This window comes from Fukomys damarensis, unplaced genomic scaffold (genome assembly GCF_012274545.1).
Source record: "Fukomys damarensis isolate Sample0158 unplaced genomic scaffold, DMR_v1.0_HiC HiC_scaffold_21, whole genome shotgun sequence".
Lineage (NCBI taxonomy): Eukaryota > Metazoa > Chordata > Mammalia > Rodentia > Bathyergidae > Fukomys > Fukomys damarensis.
This window is the reverse complement of record NW_022900933.1, coordinates 33,107,178-33,125,093: the sequence shown is the minus strand read 5'-3', so window position 1 is coordinate 33,125,093 and position 17,916 is coordinate 33,107,178. Positions and strand designations below refer to the sequence as shown.

The 17,916-nt window shown below is 51.3% G+C and overlaps 1 protein-coding gene across 1 annotated transcript in view; it reads right to left on the bottom strand.

Moving 5' to 3' along the window:
* Fam181a (family with sequence similarity 181 member A) overlaps nucleotides 1-7,021 on the bottom strand; it is a 9,371-nt gene extending 2,350 nt beyond the window's left edge. The window contains exons 1-2 of the mRNA XM_010609201.1: nucleotides 7,013-7,021; nucleotides 1,834-1,907 (exon numbers count right to left, since the gene is read on the bottom strand). The gene's annotated coding sequence lies outside the window, so the exon portion shown is untranslated. The remainder of the gene's footprint in view (nucleotides 1-1,833; nucleotides 1,908-7,012) is intronic.
* Nucleotides 7,022-17,916: the final 10,895 nt, after the last annotated feature.

Sequence of the window (17,916 nt, the reverse complement as noted above, 5' to 3'; positions counted from 1 at the left end):
GGGCCCTCAGGCCAATCAGGAGCTCCTCTCCAGATACAAAGCATCCCAATCAGGCTGCGGCGCCCCGTTCCCACATTCTTTGCCGTCACAAATTGTCACCATGGGGACCATCACAAAAAAGACAGCTCGCAAATGCAATCATTTCCCGGTAAATTTCTACCCTTCAGTCCCACTCTCTTGGGCCTCCGTGCCCCTCCTCCCCTTGACCTCGGTTCTCTGGTTTCTCCAGGGGATGGTGCATGCGTGCGTGCGTACGTGTGCGTGTGTGTGTGCGTGTGTGCGTGTGTGTATCCGCGCGTGCTGGCACATGTGTGTGTGCATGAGTGTAAAATCTCCCGGACTGAGGAGGAGCTGGCCCAGTGCAGACCAGCTTGCACACCTCCCCCGAAAGACTCCCGGCCTACAGCTGCCATGCTCCAGTGCAGACAGACAATCGGACCTGGTAAGCCAGGGCGGGCTGCTTTCCCTGCTGTCCTTGAGCGTTGAGTGGCTCTCTCCCTGTCTCTGGCTTCTCTCTCTCCCCCTCTGTCCACCACTCTTGCTCCAGCATCCCCCAGGGACCGGGCGCTTGGAGGGCCTGTGAGGTCGGGAGGTGCACTGGTGTGGCGAAAGGTAGCCGGGAAGGACTTGCTAACAGGGTGCTGGCATATCCATGGGAAGGGAGCTGGAGCTCTCAGGAATCTTGTCTTTATGTTTGCTTCCTCAATTGAGCTGCACAAAGCCTGAATTGCCCATTCAGCGTGGCCGGACAAAAGGTTGGCGTTGCACGGCCCCTTGCATTTGTAATCAAACAGTTAGGGACTTAAATCGAGTCGTCATGATGGAGAAAGAGGTGGACAAAGCCCATAGAATTGCCATCAGCAAACATTTTCCTGTGTCATATTAGCCAGTCTCCATGGCTCCCCCTGGCCTGGGGACAATGGCACAAGTTTGCACACTTGGCTACTGTCACCGTGCCAACGCCGGCGTGGCTGCAAGCAGGGCCACTCGCTCAGAGCAAGCAAGGAGCCCAGAGGCAGCGCTGGCCCTGCCCACCACTGGCTGGAGGGAAGGTGAGGCCTGCAACGGCGAGGGAAATGCTAATGGGTGAGACTTCAGGGCCAGCCTGCGAGGTGGGCCCTCTCATGTCCCTTGCTGTTTGCCTTGACTCTCCTTCCTCCTGGCCCTCCTATTCCCTTTTCTTCTGCTGCCTTCTCCTGTCCCTCTCGGTCAGCCAAAGGGCTGGTGTTCTAGGTCCCACCCACACTTCTGCACCACAACCTAAACACCAAGGGCTACTCTCCAAAGTCCCCTCCCCAGACTGGAGCCCCTGGCCATGACACAGCTGTCATTGGGGGGTGGCCTGACCCTAAGCCACTTCCCATCTGGCCTGTGTGCCCCTCCCCTGGGGAAGATGGCCCAGAGCTGATGACAGTCACCCTGCCCAAAGCGGCCAGAGATCTGGAGGCCACGTGTTTCTGCTGCCCAGCTCCGCCCACCCTGTCTGGGACGGCTGGCCACGCTGTTTCTGCTCTGAGACCCTCAGCGCACTCTGCTGGAGCGATCGCTGTCCTGATGTCCTGGCCACCAGGTTAGGGCTCCCCTCACTGCTGACCGAGGCACGAGGCCAGTGTGCACAGCTGGGGGTTCACACACCCCGTTCACTGGGCCTGGCCACACCGCCCCAGCCTTCTGCTCCCTGCTTGGGCCATGCAACTTCCTCTCTCTGGACATTGAGAGAGCATTGAAATGTTCTCCAGCCGGGCCGCCAGACCTGCTTCCTGCCAGATCCCACACCTGCAGTTCACCCAGCCCCTCTGGTCATTTCATTTCTCAGCCAGTGGGAATGCTCACCCTGGTCGGGGGCTTCTTGGGAGTCAAATTCGGTCTTAGGAAGTCTTTCCACAGCTCTGCTCTTCCACCAAGCACTTTTTGAGGAAAGGAAGTGAGAAAGAAAGCGGAGAAAAAATGCAATGAAGAAAACTGAGAACCGAGGAGACCTGCGATGTACCACGAGCCACATTCAGTGCCCTCCCATTGGAGGGGGCTCAGCTGACCCAGGACAGGTGCCTTTGTGGCTTCATGACTCATAGCTGGCAGAACCTGAGCTTAAGACCATTCTGTATGCAAAGTCCACATAGGACTCACCACACACAAGGCTTCCTTGAGGTCTTCCCTAGTACCAGGTGCTGCCCAAGGCCATCAGCTCTGAGGGCCTCATCCCCAAATCCTGGGTGACTCTCAGCTTCTGGCTCAGGGCCTGGGAGGCTTCCCAGACTGAGAGCCCCAGCAACTTCTGATAGGCCACACAGACAGGTGGACAGGCAGGAGGAGGAGTCATAGTGCCGCACTGCAGAACCCCTGCACACCCCTCCTCTCGGGCTGCTCCCAGGTCTGGGCAGAGAGGAAGTTATTTCCCCTGTTTCCAGTGGGTGACACACCCAGAGACAAATGTCAAACCTCTTGACTTCTGGGCCAACTCAGCCAACACAGTGCCCTTGGACTTTGTCAAGACCCAGGACAAACATCTCTATGAAGCCTCCTACCAACTCCCGGTAATGCTCATGACATCTTGCCCCATCCCTGTGTCCACAGAGTCAAAGATGAAGTCTAATCTCCTCCTTAGCTAAGCACAGAAGACTCTTTGTAATCTGACCCAGTACCAGCACCTGGCACAGAGCAGCTTCTTATTATAATATTTCATGCATTAAAAAAATTTTTTTTACTCATTCCATTGAATAGTGTTTATCCAATGAAATGAAAACAGCTGCTCCCTGTACTGTTCTTTTATTGTTTTCCCAGGTCCACACAGGTGAGCTCCAGGAGAGCAGGGAGTTGGATTGTAGGTTGGTGCATGACTCGAGGACCCGGATGTCCTAGGCACTGAATAGGGCCGGTGAGTGGCGCTTGTGTTGCTGAGATTGTTTGGCAACAGTCTCTACACTTCTTCAGGGCTATGGCTCTTCTAAAAGCCAGGAGCCCATGGCCTGATGGCATCCGCCCACCTTGGTCCTACAGAGCTCTGCAAAATCCACTGAGCTGACTCAGCTCTGAATTCCAGCCAAGGAATTCAGTAAGCGGGGGCGGCGACCTCTCCCTCCCTGACCAGAGTCCCTGGCAGGGGGCATCTCTGACTTCCGGCTCACACCAGACAGTGTTTGTGGGAGATTCCACTTGATCCAAGGACCCAGGAAAGAAGCCCCCTAGCCCTTCTTGGGTGCCACTGCTCTGTTCTTAATAAAGATTTGAGCAGAGGTGCAACTCTGCTAGGAAACTTGCCTGTGGTCCCATAGTTAGGAGATGACAGAACCAGGACCGGATACTGGCAGCGAGGTCCAAGCCCTCAGTCCTGACCATGGCTGATGGCTGTCAGCTCCCTCCCTGGGCTCTGCTATGCTAGTGTCACAGGCACATCCCTGCCATCCAAGCCAGCCCAACTCAGGAAGCACATGCAGGCTGCGTGGGGACAGAGTGACTTGGCAGTGCCTCTAGGGACGTGGGGCACAGATGTGACAAGATGACTTGTGCAACCCACTTTCACAGTGGCAGTGCCGGTCCGAACCCAGCCTGTGGTGTGCTGTCAGCCAAAATCAGGGGCAACACTGGGATGGGAGGAATCAGGGGCAGTGAGCCCCTTAGGCCACTGGAACCAAACCTCCCCACCGGCAGAGGCTGAACACCCTCATGGCTATGCCCAGGAGCAGTCACAGGCCTCGCGAGGCCCCACACAGGTCATAGCCTCATAGAGCCTACATCCGTGGGTTCAGTCCAATGGTAGGGAGAGAAGCAACTGCTTATATGAAAGAGATTTTGGCTGTATCTTTGTATCACTGACCAGAAATCTGGCTTTGTTGAAAAAATGGTTCACCTGTGCCCCTGCCAGGTTGTGTGTCTTGGGCCAGACACTCACTCTCTCTGGGCCTCAGTTTACTGCTGGATGTCACTAACGGCTGTTGGCCTCTGTGTTGTATGCATGAAGATTTATGTAGGGCAGGTGTGTCACTAGTCACTGTAACTTACAAAGGTCCCAGACTCAGAAATGATTCAGTTTCTCCTAATATAACTTAGGGAAGATCATAAAATCAGGGAACCCTATTTGTAGTCCCTAGCCAGAGCTAGGGTGTCTGAGGGTACAAGCTTCTGGGACAGAGGACAGCCTGACAACTTCATTCATCCTATGGGCTTAGGAAGGGCAGGCTACTGGTACCCTCCTGTCGAGAGAGTGTAGGTCCTAGTCTTGTTCCAGATCTTGGAGGAAGCAATAAACTCTTCACTGGTGAGATAAGAGCTGTTCGGTTTGACACACACTCGTGATCATGTTGGGGATGCTCCTCTCTGTCCCTAATTTGCTGCAAGTTTCTGACTTGTATGTTTCTGTCTTGAATGCTGTCAGTTGACTGTTCTACACCAATTGATGTGATCGCCTGGTTTTTCTTATTTACACTCTTCCAATTTTGTGTGCCCACAAAATTGTATGACGTGTGACATTGTGCAGTTTACTGCTTTAGCCATTGCCAAGTGTATAGCTTGGCAGCATTAAGAGCATTCACACTGCTGTGCAGTCACTGTCCCTCTCAGAGACACCACGAAACTCTGTCCCCAGTAGACAGTGATTCCGCTTTGCCCTTTCCCACTTGCCCATGTCTTGGTTATCATTCCACTATTTGTCTACTCCAGATAGCTCATGTAAGTGGAACACACAATATTTGGCCTTTTATGTCTGGCTTATTTTACTTAGTGTCATTATCTTCAAGGCTCCTCCATGGTGTGTCATGAAACAGAAATTCCTGCCTTTGCAAGGCTGAATCACATCCCCTGGTTTGGACACATTGTGGCCAATGGTCAATTGTGTTGATGGTCATTGGTGCTGCTTTCCTTCTGTAACCCTGTTATGATAGATTCCACTAGTTGCTTTTCAAAAATTGAACCAACCTTGCATTCCCATTGAAAATCCCTCACAGCATGCCATATAATTCTTTTTATAGGTTGCTGACTTCTACTTGCTAATATTTTGTTATTTCTTATTGTGTTTCCTTATGTTTGTGAGAGGTATTTGTTTGTTGCTCTCTTTTTGTGTTATTCTTGCTTACCTCTGGAGTCAGAGTCACACTGGCTTCATAAGATGCAATGGGAAGTGCTCTCTTCTCATTTCCTTGAAACGATTAGGCAGAGTGGTTTTTCAATCTTTTCTAAATGTTTAGTAGAATTCTCCAATGAAATCATTTGGGGCTGGAGATTTTTCAGAAGGTTGTAAACTACAAATTCAATTTTTAAAAATAGTTATTAGATTGTCAAGATTTTTCATTTCATTTAAAATGAGTGTTTGGCCTTCAAGGAATTGATCCTTTTCTCTTAAACTGGCAAATTTATGTTTATAAAATTGTGGCATTCCCTTCTTTTTCTAATTAATGTCTGCCAGATCTGTAGTGATTGATGTAATATTTCATTTCTGATTTGATAATCTGTATTTTCTCTTTTTTTATCAGTCTTGATAGGAAGCTATTATTTTGAAGAATCTTTTTTCTTTGATTTTTCTCTATTTTTATTTCATTGATTTCTACTTTTATCTTTGTTATGTCCTTTATTTCTTTGGGTTTACTTTGCTTTTCTTGTTTTGCTTCTTGATGTAGGGGCTTCAGGTATTGAGAACTTTCTTGCTTGTTTTTTGTTAATGTAGGCATCTTAGGGCTATAAAATTTCCTCTTGGCACCATGTTAGCTGCATCTCAAAATAAAATTGCCACATTGTGCTTCCATTTTCTTTCCTGGAGGTATATCCTCTTTGGTGCATGGGTTATACAGAAGCATGTTGGACTTTTCAGGCTCTCTGCTATTATTTGTCTAGCTTCACTGCATGATAATTAGAAAATTTTAAATCTTTTAGATTTGTTAGGGTTGACTTTTTCACCCAGAGTATGGTCTGTTTGGCCCATGTTCTTTGGGCACCTGAAAGAGTCGAATTCTCTGCTGCTGGCTCGAGCATTCCTTTAATGTCAATCACAGCCTGTTGGTTCATGATGTCATTTAGCAATTCTGCGTCCTTCTTAGTTTTCTCTCTTTTAGCTCGGTCAATGCTGAGAAAAGCAAGTCGAGGTCCCCGAATGTAGTTGTGGGTTTGTCTCTTCCTCCATCAGTTCCATCTACTTTTGCTTCTGCTCCATACCCTCTGTTCACAGACCAAGGAGTGGGTAAAGCTGGAGCATGTTAAGAAAATGGGGCAAGGGAAGCCTCCCAGAAAGACAAGTGAACGGGGAGAGCCTGGGTCCAGGCACTGCTTGGGTGGAGAGTGGCTGTCCCTTCCCACCCTAAACTGTGCTGGTCTCCTCATCTCACTGAGCCTCAATTTCTCCTGTGGAATCGGAATGAGAGCCACATAGGACTGTTGTGAGGAGTCAGCGATGTACAGTGGTTTGGTTCTGTTCCAAAGCATGCAGTGAGCACTCAGTGTGAGCAGGGAATACTTGGAGGGGCTGGGAATAGCGAGGTGAAGAAGACACCTGTGCCAGCAGCCCACTAAATAGTCTGCGGGCCTCTTAATAAGCCCTGGATAGCATTCCCAATCTCAGTCTGCACCAAGCCCTTTACAGTGAGGTGGGTGTTTCTCTGATCCCCGCTCTACAGGCAAGCACACTGAGGCTCAGACTAAATGACTTCCCCGAGGAGTGAAGCTGGAGTCCAACCCACACCAACTGTGATTGTTTTATGATTTCTCACGGCCAAGGAGCTCTGGGTCTGATTCCTCACCCTGACCGTGCAGCCAACCATGGTTCACTAGCAGGGTGATATGAGGATTAAAAGATCAGTGGTAAAAAGAAACAAACATGGCTCCTGGTGCAATTCTGAGCCTCCCCTCCCCTTCACTTCTCTGCTAGGATGGATCTAAAGACTGCGCAGTGAAGCCATGGGGGGTGCGTCTCCTCCCCGAGGAGAGGGGCTGGTGTGACAGAAAAGACATGGCAGGTATGTCTTTGTGTCCCCTGACATTCCCGCTGCTGCCCTGCACCTCTTCCTCCAACCCACCACAAGCCCGTCACCTCAACTGTGTCCTCCCGTGCCGCTCATCTCTTCACTCCACCAGGGCACTGGCCAGGAATGAAAGTCAGTTTATTCTCAACTGCCAACTCTGGTTCGATTGGCAGTGGCTGGCAGGTGCGTTATAGAAGGATTCCAAGCCCCTCCCCCAGCTCAGGGCTTGGAATGCTCCAAGCAGCTAGTGATGTCTACCCTGAGTGCATGCAGATGTACCTGGTGTCCTGAATCCAGTGTAAGATCATGGGACACCAAGACTGGTGTTCTCGTACTCCTGCCCCTGATAGTTTAATCAGAAGAACAGAACCTCAGAGAAGGGAAGAGGCTTATGCAGCCTCATATTCCTTAATGTGGCTCAGTACAAAGCCCTGGGTTCAACCCCCAGTACAGGAAAAGTGGTAAAAGGGACTCCTTTTGCAAAATGGTACTAATTCTGGTCACTCTTCTGGGTTTGCTGGGGTCATTGCGACAAAGATGGGTCACAAGGATGAGCTAGGTCTGGCCAGGCTGTAAGACTGTCTAAGGGGTAGGAGACAGAACAAGGAGCCCCAAATAGTCTGCTGAAGGGCCTGACCACAACCAATCCCAAGGGCAAAGTCATTGTGTCCTTCAAGGTGCTGGTGGTGACCATGCTTATCAAATGACAAATAGTAGTCCTGGAGGATAAACTCAATGGAGACCGACCGCCCCCAGCAGGCTGAAGGGTAGGTGGGCACTGCTTTGGCTGGGTTGGGATAGAGTGGAGGGGTCCTAGGAGGCAGGTGTTTCTGAAAAGGAGGAGGAGAGGAAGCCTCCAGTAATCCCCCTCTCCAGCCACACCTTTCCACTTGCTTCTGCTCAGATGCTAGGTACACTCTGCCCCAGAGCCTTTGTACTTGCTACTCCCTCTTCTTGGCATTCTTTCCCCCTAGGTCAGTGGTCAGTAGACCACAGCCTACCACTCATTTGTGTAAATAAAGTTTTATTAAGTACAGCTATATCTGTCCATTGACTCAGATTCTTGCTCAATACTCCATCCTGGGGCCTAGAACAGGGCCTCCCCACACACATTAAGTGCTCAGTAAAGAAATTCTCAATGAATGAATGAATGAATATTTCCTACATTCCTGGGGGTTGGCCCTGCCTACACCTCTGGCCTCTGCCTTAGTTTTTCTTGTCATGGAACTGAGTCCCTAGTAGACTTCTTGCCAAGTCTCTTCTGCAAAATGTCCATTTTATGAAGTTCCCACTTGAACAGATTTTTTAAAAAACACATCCTACATCAGAGGTGCATAAACAGTGGTGTTCTGAATCCTGTGTTTAATAGAACACTTTTAACCCACCAAGCTCACTGCTGTGTAAGGGGGGCCATTCATGAGACAACTACAGGGTTTCTTTTCAGTAGTAATGAATGAAATTCAATTAATGTTAATTCATTAACATGTCCTAGAATATTAAGTTAATTAATTTAAAAATAAGCCAAATTAATATTACCTTAAATATTAATTAACAGAGACCAAGTGAATGCTGGCGAATCACTCCTTTCCTTGCTTTCTGCCATTCTGTCAAATGGTGTCATTTAAAGGAACTGTCCAAAGTGAGATCCAGAACAAAGAGTTCAAACCCTTTTTGTTCTATTCAGGCCCTGGACAGACTGGACAATGCCCACCACGCTGGGGTGGCCATCTGCTCACTGGGCCACAGAAGCCAGTGCAGTGGGGCTCTCCCCTGGGGACCCCCTGCCCCAGACACCCCAGACAGAATGTTTACCTTGCTCCTAGGCACCCCTCGGTATGGTTGAGCTGACTAATAAAATTAACCCCTCCACAGGCTGCACTCAGCCCTGCTCCAAGGATGGAAAAGCTGAGGTACAGAATGAAGTGACTTATTCGCAGCTTGCACTTGGTGGAGCCAGGAGAGCGCCCCCTCCTGGACATCTTTTTCAGTACTCAGGTTGGAACCTAAGGCCTTCCCACTGAGCTACTTACCATCTTCAGCCCTTTTTATTTTTAAAAATTTAAAACAGATTCTCGCGAAGTTGACTAGGCTGCCTCAAACTTGCAATTCATTTGCCTCAGCCCCCAAGAGTGCTGGGATTGCAGATGTGCAGCACCTCACCCTGCTCCTGTGCATGAACTTTAATTCTGCAAAGAATTCTGTACTTTCGGGCTCTTCACTCGGTGTACTCAGCCACCAGGACCCATCCCTTCATTCCTTCCAGAACAGCCACGGGCTCTCTGCTCACAGGCACTGGAAGCCTCACCACTGGCCCATGTCTGTGTCAGGATTTGAACCCAGGTCCTTTGCTATCCAAGCCCCAGGCCTGTCTGAGGTGCTGCAGGGGCCTGAGAGCATAGGAGCCCTATGACATTCAGAAGCCAACTCATGGGGTCCCATGTGGGCACAGAGGTGGGAGACTGTAGAGTCCTTGCAGGTGTTGGGGATCCTGGAAGAGTGGCCCTGCCCTGTCCTCTCCAAGGTGATGGTGACCACGGAGGAGACCCAAGTCCCAGAAGGACTGGCCATGTGACAATGGCACCCCCCTCCCAGAATGCTTTCACCTACAGCTATGATGATGGCAGCTATTTCCTAATCCCAGTCCCTGCTGGAGCCGACCCATCCTGCATCTAACCTGTGATCCCCAAGCCCCTGCTAGTCTGGTCGGTGGCTCCCTGCTGGCTGTCCATGGACAGAGCTTGGACTCCCCGCTGGCCCTGCCCTCCAGAGTTACGCACACATTTCCCAGGGCTTTCCAGAGGCAACATTTCACCTCTGTTGTTTGTGGGAAAATGGAAGAAAGGGTTCAGCCTGGGGAAAGGGATGATGGGCACAGCCCGTGAGGGCTACTCAAGTTCCAATCATCTTGGCAGACTCTTCCATACCACAGTGGGTGGGCGGCATGCCTGCCTCCAGTGGGCGAGCTGGCTGTCTTCAGAGCTATCAATCAGAATCTAGGTTGCCACCTGGATGTAGAGTCAAGCACTGCCTTATGCACTGGGGAAATCAGCTGAGGTGACCTTTTACCTTGAAGACTCAGATCCTTGGGATGCTATGGGTGGCCCAGAACTAGAAGACCACCCCACAGGGACACTCTTGGAGGACACGGAGGACCTAGCCGTACGAACAGGCACTGCAAACAGAAAGCAGACTCAGTCGCTCAGCTATCGGCCCAGAAAATCAGACCACCACCCCTGCTGAGGGGGCCCTGAGCAGCAGGACTTGGTCAGTCATCACAGCCTCCCGATTATCTGCCCCTGCATCCAACTCAGAGCCAGCCAGAAAGTCCATCACGTTCCCAACCTATACAGAAGATTCCCCTGCTCCTACTCACTCTCCTTCAGCTTTCCGTGCTCAGTGCCCAGCCTCGGGGCCTGCCAGCTTCAGCCTCCTTCCTTCCTTACAGAACTCCCTCCTCCTGCCCATTTCACTCGAGTGGACTTGATTTATGTTCACAATACAGGGAATTGCATCATAGATCAGGGATAAAACTTGTTAATTCCTTTTTCTCCCAGGTACCAGAGATTAAACCCAAGGCCCTATGTGAGCTATATCTACAGCCCTTTAAAAAAAATTTTTTTTTTTTTTTGAGACAGGTCTCACTAAATCACTGTGTTGCCCAGGCTGGGCTTGACTTTGAAATCCTTCTGCCTTGGCTTCAAAGAGTGCTGGAGATACAGGTGTCCACCACTGCATCTTCTTAGTTGCTTTGTCATTGCTGGGACAAAATACCCAATGCCTACACATTAAAGGAAGAAAGGTTTATTTTAGCTTACAGTTCACAGTCAGCTGGCTCTGAGGCAGGGCAGCATGGCAGAGGAGAAACAGCCCATGGCATGGCAGGCAGGGAGCAACAGCCTTCCTTCTGCTTTCACTTTTTATTCTATCCACAAATCTATTGTTTGGTATCACCCACACCCAAGATGGCTCTTCTCTCTTTGGTAAACCCTTCTTCCACATCCGGAACTATGCTAATCCAGTATTACATGTCCATGACCTAGAAATCACACACCCATGATTGAGTCACTACCAAAAACCCCACCTAGAAGAGCATGAGGTATAGGGGAGATATCAAGATATAAGGCATAACAGCACCTAACTCATTCTTTGCTGCCTCTGTACCACTCCTTCCCTGGCTTCTTCAACCATCCTTGATAGAAGTGACCACTTCTGCCTCTTACCTCCCCATATCCCGCATGCTACTCTCTCAGCCCAGGAAGATTCCACACACGTGCTGGTGAGAAAGTAGATGCAAAGTTCTTTGAAACTCTTTACTTCCAAGGTGTGACCCACTCCTTTGTCTGGATTTAGTGACTCATGTCTAAGGAATTTCTAGTTATTAGAAGGAAAAGTGACAGTGTGTGACTTCAGGGAAAGGTCAAAGAGGGAGACAGCTTCCTGAATTCCTTAGATCACCAGCTCTGGGGGAAGCCAGCTGTTATGTTGAGGGGGCATTGGAGCATCTCTGAGGAGAGACCCCTGTGAAGATGAATTGGGAAGACTTAAGCCTTTTGGGAGCCAGATCTCCAATCCCAAGTGACACCTTAACTACAACTTCCTGAGAAAGTTGGAGCTAGACTCACCTAGCTTGGCTTCTCCCAGACTGCCAAACCTCAGGTGCCACAGGAAGGGATACAGGCTCGTTGTTTCAAGCTACAAAGCAGCATATAGCAACAGGCAATGATTCTGCATTTATTGGTCCACTTATCTAGGTCCCATGGCAACTGGTCAGGAGTTCCTGAGAACCAGGCAGCAGAAGTTCAGGGTTCAGCTGTGTTTGGTGGAGGGGGAGATGCGTGGGTAGATGAGTGTATATGTGGATGGCTGGGTGGATATGTGGGTGGGTGGATGGATGGTTCTGTGGATGAATAGGTGGATGGATATGTGGATATGTGGATGGATCAATGAATATTCAAGAACTTCTGAGCTTCCCAGAAGCAGCCAGCTTGGTGTGGACAGGTACGAGCTGATAAATAACACCCAGTGTTGTTTCTGTTGAACATGTTTTCAGGCACCCCTTCCTCTTGCTGCTTGGTGAACAATTGGCCCACAGAAGTTTATTTTGGTGTCTGAGTGGTAGCCATAATTTCTTCTCCTGCAAAGACTGCAGGGCCGGTCTGCATCTTAATGACTCACCAACCGACTCTTTAATTCCTATCTTGCCCACACACCTGGACCCCAGTGTCTGCTCTGCAATTCTTTTCCAACAGACACCTGGAGGCATGGACAGTTGGAAGGGACCTTGGAGACCATGAAAAACACCACAGGTTGGGCAGAGGGAGGCTCTGGATCACAGACCTGGCTTCAAGTTCCAGTTTTCCCCTCACCAGCTAGGTAGCCAAGGTCACCTGACCTATCTGAGCTCAAGCCTCCTCCTCTGTCAGGTAGCACTGCCTGTGGAGTCCGTGGATGAGGCCAAGGTGACATGTGGAGTGCTTAGCCCAGGACTGACCTCTTTCATTTGTAAAAGCCATTCAACTCCTCTAACCCTTTATTCATCTAATGAGGAAACCGAGGCTGATATCAGCAGTGGATTGCTCAGAGCAACATGGCGAATTAGTGGCACTGTCAGGACTAGAGTCTTGTCTCCAAGACCAGTGCTCTCCCTGTCTCTTCCGATCCACTCTCTTTGCCCCCAGCTAACAGAAGACAGGGTATGAATGTCTTCTGAGTACGCGGCCTTAGCCTCCAACGACCACGAGGGGGCGCGCGTGGAATCGCTCGTGGTCTCCCACTCTCTGCCCAAGTTCAGGGCCCTCAGGCCCGCAGCGCATCCCTGTCATTTCCTAGATTCCTCATACAAGTGCCCTCCTCCCCAGCGCCTTCAGAATACCCCAGAGTCCTCATCTTCTTTCCTCCACTCCTTCTCCAGGATGCTCTGCTCTCCTTTTGCTGAGCAGAGCTGGATCCTCAGAAGCCTAAGGGTCAAATAACGTCCCCTGTCATACCCATAGGCCTGGCAATTTCACTTGTAGGAGCCAATTCTACAGAAGTATGTGCTCATGGCACAAAGACTTGTGCATAAGGATGTTGGCAGAAATGTTGCTTGGAACAGCAACCAATCAATCAATAAAAATTAAAAGCCACCAAGCCAAACACCTGTCTTTTTCCCTGCTTTATTGATGCATAAATGACAAACCTAGATGTTAGTGTGGTACTTCCGGGTTAGGAGACACTTCACAGTCACTGAGAAGAGTGACATAAACCTACAGCTGTCAACTTAGGCCTGACGATGGACTGTTTAATGAAGGGGGGGAAAAAGAAGAAAGTATGGAGTTATGTGTCTAGTATGACCCTATTAGTGTTAAAACAAAAAAGAAAGAAAGAAAGAAAGAAAGAAAGAAAGAAAGAAAGAAAGAAAGAAAGAAAGAAAGAAAGAAGGAAGGAAGAAAGGCAAAATAAAGTCAAGGTGGGAGAGTCGGGGGAGCGGTGCTACCCACACTGGTACAGCAGAGCTGCAGGGCAGGGTTTGGGGCTGGAAATGGGCGAACGAGGGCTCCGTTCTTTAGAAACGTCTCCATTTGAACCTCGTCTCAAGAGCAGACATCCGAGCCCACTCTGGAGTCTTGCTCCGGGGCAGTCACCCTAGCCAGCCCTGCTCAGACCTCCACAGTAGTTCACACTCGAGTCCTACCCTCCACAGTCATCTCCCGCGTGGGCCCTGTCTACCTGAGCCCCTGACCGGAGCAGCTCTGTGCCGGGTGCTAAGTGAGGACACAGGGGACATCGTCCCATCCCCACGGAGATCACAGATAAGGACGCTGTGACAGGGGTTCCCACAGAAACAGCGAGGGCCGGAAGCAGATGAGGAAGCAGGTGAGGCCATTGCCCCTCCTGGAAGTCAGGGAGGCTTCCGGGAGGAAGCTGTGCTTAGTCGAATCCAAAATGATTGGCATGCAGATGGACCAGTGGGAGCAGAGAGGAGGGTTTGAGAGAGGTTTGAGGGACTGCGGAGAAGCTTGGGGCAATGGTGCAGAAGAAGGGGCAGGGTCTGTGCAAAGGCTGGGCCCAACTCTGAGCCGGGCTTCTCCATTCAGTCTCCTGAGGGTCATTCTGAGGCGCGGCGACCCAGCCAGTGGCCAGCAGAGGGCGCTGCGACACCCCCACCCCCACCCCCACCCCCGCAAACTGCAGGCTGGATTCCGCGGCGCCAGGGCGAGGAGTGGGGACGCCAGGGACAGGACCCAGCTCCAGGCCACCTGCCAGCCCCCTGGGCCTTTCCAGACCCGACTCCTGCCGTGCGGCAAGGACCACGGCCGACGGCCCGCACTTGTTGTGAGTTTCTGGACTACGCTGTTGTGGGCCCGCGCTAGAGTGTGCGCGGAGAGGAGCCCTGCAGCGACGAGGGGCAAGCCGGTGGCCCCCAGGCTGTGGCCGCAGAGAGTGAAGGACAGGCACCGTGGACCCTCCAAGGCCTGACCAGCTCCGGCTCGGGGTGTCTGCCCTGTGGGCACCCCTCTCCTGAAAAGCCCAAAGCCTCTTCCTGCATCCTTGCAGCCAAAGTCAGCAGGATGGAGAGGACCTGACCCCCAGGGACACGCGGATGCCCACGGGAATGCACTGTGCGGACCAGGCCAGGCGGCCACCACAGCGAGACCAGGGGGTGTGGCTGGACTGCGAGCATCTGCAGAGCCCCCCCACCCCTTGTGTAGAGATGGGGAGATGCGGTGCAGAGACAGGGACACAGACCCGGCCTTCCCAGGGCCACTCAGCTGGGGACGGTATGGGGCTCCTCCTGGGCCTCTGCAGGGTCCACACAAAGGGTTGGGCCAGGAGCCTAGTCCTCAGTAAGTGCCCTTGGGTGTTGGCAGGGAATTTAGCAGCAGCTCAAGCTTGATGTGCTCTTCCTATGTGCCAGGGCCCCTGCTGGGGTTGGGGGGAGCCCAGGCCTGGAACTGCCCCAGGCTCAGGACTCAGCCCCGGGAAGCAGTGATGGCACAGGCTTTCCCTGGTGTCTGCCTTCTAGTACAGCCTGTGCAGGAGTCAAGATTCAAGGGCAGGCAGGGGACAGGGGCCACGCCGGGAAGGCACCTCTGGGACACACTGGGGAGAGAAGGAAGGATAGCTGAGAGGGACCAGAACAGTGGACTAGACATGTTCGCATGGAGAGGACTCACTCATGATGGAAGGAGGCACTCATGGTGGACAGGAGCTCAGGCCAGGCGTGGGGCTGCCCCACCCTCCCTCCTGCTCGCCGCCTGGCCTGGACATCAGACTTGTCTGGGCCGTGTGATGGTCTACAGGTCCCCAGAAGTTGATCGCTTGCCTGCTTAATGCCTAGTCCCACATGCAGGGCCCGGGCCTGCTGTTCTCAGTCTGGATCTGTTCCAGGCACATAGGGCTCTGTCTCCATCCCTGGAAGGCATGAGAAACTGAGACAGTGGACTGCGGACACCACAGCTTCTAAAAGGACAGTGCCCCGGAGAGGCCTGGAGGGCGGTGACCACGCCAGGCAGCCCCATCTGCTCCCCACTGACGCCACTTGGCCTCCAGAGCAGGGTCACACATGAGCTGGGGACACAGCACGCCGGGGCCACAGGGCAAGTCCGTGCTGGGCTATTTCTAGCTCCATCAAGGACACTTTGGTCCCTCTGGGTCATCCCCGATTTGGTGCAAAGCTGGTCCCTCTGACCCCAGCAGGGAGGACATGGCTGAGTGGAGACAGAGAGAGCCAGGCAGGGTCACTTTCACATGGATTCCCTAAACCCAAGCCTGGGCTCCACCAGCCCTAGGGGCCAGAGTGAGTTAGTTCCACATGTGCATTTTCTCAGCTCCGGGCTCCCCAAAGACAGCTGCACAGAGCAGACCAGAAAAGAGAGTCTCGCTCCCTCTGCTGCCCCAGCATCCCTGGTCCCCTCTGATTTCCAGCTTCTGCCACCTCTATTCAAAGGGTCTGGGCTGGACACCCTCAGCCCCCTTCCCTGGAATGACAGTGCAACCCTCTGGCACTGATTTCAGATCAGCCCACTTCAGTGTGGAAACAAGAGTCTCATTTTTATCAGCTACACAGCCGAGCTCTCAACTGGTATCGGACTCAGGTCCTGGCTCCTGATTTCCAAGTCACGTTTCCAAAGCAGCTGCTCCAAGCCCTCTCCTTTAGATGCTCCTGTGAAGTCCTCTTTCTTAGGATGCATATTACCAGTGAATTTAACTACCACTCAGTACTTAAAACACCAACATTTGGGGATGATTCATTCATTTTCCCAGTGAATGACAGCAGATTGAAAGTTACTGCACTCATAATAGCAGACTTTTTGGCAATCTTCTTGGTTGCCTCTCATTAGAAACATTTCCAGGCTATCTGGAGCTAAAAGGAAGATTTGTTGGCTTATGTAAGCTAAGTCCAACATAGAATCAGTCGCAGGTATGTCCGGCTCCAGGGCTCAGTGACATGAAGCCCACCTTGACTGTTCCACGTGCCTTTCTTCTGTAGGCCAAGTCCCTGCATTCGCTGGTAGCAGAATGGGGCATTAGTTCTATCCCTGCTTCATCTCAAATTTTAGGTCTAGGGGGTAAAATCAAGAACCTTTTCCTCACAAGTCTAAGTGTAAATCTCACTGGGGCTCTGTAGCAGTTAAGCATGCCTAAGCTGCAAGACTTCAAAATTATGTCACGACGTCTCAGACCATAAACTGCAGCTCACTGTCAAATGGTGTGTGGCAGGTAGTCCGGGCCCTCTGTCTACACGCTTGTTCAAAAAAGGTTGTTCAAATCCCCACCCTCTGTGTTTCCACTGTCCTCAGCCCCAGGCTGCAAACATTTTCCAGGAAGACAATATCTTAGGCTTTGTGGGTTTGGTCTCTTCCTTCTGCTTCTCTTCCTCCTCTTTCCCCTCCTCTTTCACAATGCTTTGCTTTAAAAATATAAAAAACTATTCTTAGCTTGTGAGTCGGGCAGAATGAACAAACAAAACAAGACCAAAAAACCAGACCCACCAGCCTCAGTTTGCGCCCTTGTGCTGAGACTTCATTGTCACATGGAGGGAAAAAGGAAAACAGGCAGGTGACTGTTTCCTCCATGCCTCAGCCCAACTATGGCAAGGGCCACTTCCGTTCTGACCTCATAGAGCAGGCCTTGACCACTGAGCTAAACCAAGCCATGCTGAGCTACTCAGCTACTCTCAGTGTGGCCATCTGCCCAGAAAGAAGAGGAAATGGATTTTTGGTGAGCAACTAGTTCACATCAGCCCTGCCAGGTCATGTGACTACCATTTCAGAATCCATGGATGTATCCGTTTTTGCTGTGTAATCTGTGTTCAGTTCCTCTGCCAGCCATAATGAAACACCACAAACTGGTGGCTTAAAACAACAGATACTGGGTCCAGGATTTAGCTCAGTGGTTCCATCGCCTGCCTCGCAAGTGCAAGGTCCTAAGTTTGATCCCCAGTACCCAAAAAACGAAACAGAAACAAAACAAAACAAAACAACAGATACTTAACCCTGGTGGTTGCAAAAGTCTGTGTCAGGTGTCAGCAGGCTCTGGGGTGGACCCTTCCTTGGCTCTCTGTCTTCTGATGGTGGCCAGCAACCCTGGGCATTCCCAGAGCCCTGTGCCCACACAGCCTTCTCCCTGGAGTCTCCCCTGTATCCAAATCTCCTTATCTTTTCTCTCGAAAAGTAGTTGATATCACCTCAGTGTCGTACAACCCCAGCTTAGATTCATTGCATGAGCAAAGGCTCTGTTCCCAAACAAGACCACATCCCCAGATACTGGATCAGGACTCCACATATCCTTGGGGGGACACAATCCACCCCTCCACAAGCCTCCCAGGACTCTTGTTTTGGGGCACCTGCTGTCTGCACCACCTCATATTGTGTGTGGGAGTGTGGGGGGGTCGTGGCTGGGTCAGCTTTATTTTCCTGGCTCTTTGGGTGTCCTTCAAATTAGCATGTGTCATTTTTTATTCACTCATGGGATGGAAGCCAGAGCCACT